This window comes from Triticum aestivum, chromosome 7A (assembly GCF_018294505.1).
Source record: "Triticum aestivum cultivar Chinese Spring chromosome 7A, IWGSC CS RefSeq v2.1, whole genome shotgun sequence".
NCBI classification, from domain to species: Eukaryota; Viridiplantae; Streptophyta; class Magnoliopsida; order Poales; family Poaceae; genus Triticum; species Triticum aestivum.
The window spans coordinates 7372883-7374367 of record NC_057812.1 but is presented as its reverse complement, the minus strand read 5'-3'; positions in this window follow the sequence as shown (position 1 = coordinate 7374367).

Sequence of the window (1485 nt, the reverse complement as noted above, 5' to 3'; positions counted from 1 at the left end):
TCCATGGCGGGTTGGGACTTGGAGAGGAGGAGAGGAGGTGGGAGCGGAGACGGGATTGGGGATCTGGATCGGGCTTTGAGTGTTTTTTTTTTGAGACATGGCGTGGGATGGTTGGTGGGGTGAAAGAGATGCAGGTGGTAGCGTGGGGTTTATAACCCGCGCTACTACTATCGATTTAGTAGTAGCGTGGGTTTATAAACCCACACTACTACTACGGCTGGTTCCGGGAGGCACGGTGGAAATTACTTAGTAGTAACGAGGGGTAAAAACCCGCGCTACTATTATCGGGTTATTAGTAGCGTGGTTTCCTCAAGCTCGCTACTACTAATTAGCAGTAGCGTTTGTTTTTAAACCGCGCTGCTGCTAAGATTCTGTGTATAAGGTTTTTCCTAGTAGTAATGGTTGATTTATAGAATGCTCTTTGCACTTCACTTATATCTTTTGAGTATGGCTTTATAGAATGCTTCATGTGCTTCACTTATATCATTTGAAGTTTGGATTGCCTGTTTCTCTTCACATAGAAAACCACCATTTGTAGAATGCTCTTTTGCTTCACTTATATTTGTTAGAGCGTGGGCATATCTTTTGTAGAAAGAATTAAACTCTCTTGCTTCACTTGTATCTATTTAGAGAGATGACAGGAATTGGTCATTCACATGGTTAGTCATAACATCCTACATAAAACTTGTAGATCATTGAATATGATATGTTTGAGTCCTTACAATAGTTTTGCGATATAAAGATGGTGATATAGAGTCATGCTAGTGGGTAGTTGTGGATTGTAGAAATACTTGTGTTGAAGTTTGTGATTCCCGTAGCATGCACGTATGGTGAACCGTTATGTAACGAAGTTGGAGTATGAGGTATTTATTGATTGTCTTCCTTATGAGTGGCGGTCGGGGACGAGCGATAGTCTTTTCCTACCAATCTACCCCCCTAGGAGCATGCGCATAGTACTTTGTTTCAATGACTAATAGATTTTCGCAATAAGTATGTGAGTTCTTTATGACTAATGTTGAGTCCATGGATTATACGCACTCTCACCCTTCCATCATTGCTAGCCTCTTCGGTATCGTGCATTGCCCTTTCTCACCTCGAGAGTTGGTGCAAACTTCGCCGGTGCATCCAAACCCCGTGATACGATACGCTCTATCACACATAAGCCTCCTTATATCTTCCTCAAAACAGCCACCATACCTACCTATCATGGCATTTTCATAGCATTCCGAAATATATTGCCATGCAACTTCCATCATCATCATCATATACATGACCTGAGCATTTATTGTCATATTGCTTTGCATGATCGTAAGATAGCTAGCATGATGTTTTCATGGCTTGTCTGTTTTTTGATGTCATTGCTACGCTAGATCATTGCACATCCCGGTACACCGCCGAGGCATCCATATAGAGTCATACTTTATTCTAGGTATCGAGTTGTAATATTGAGTTGTAAGTAAATAAAAGTGTGATGATCATCATTAT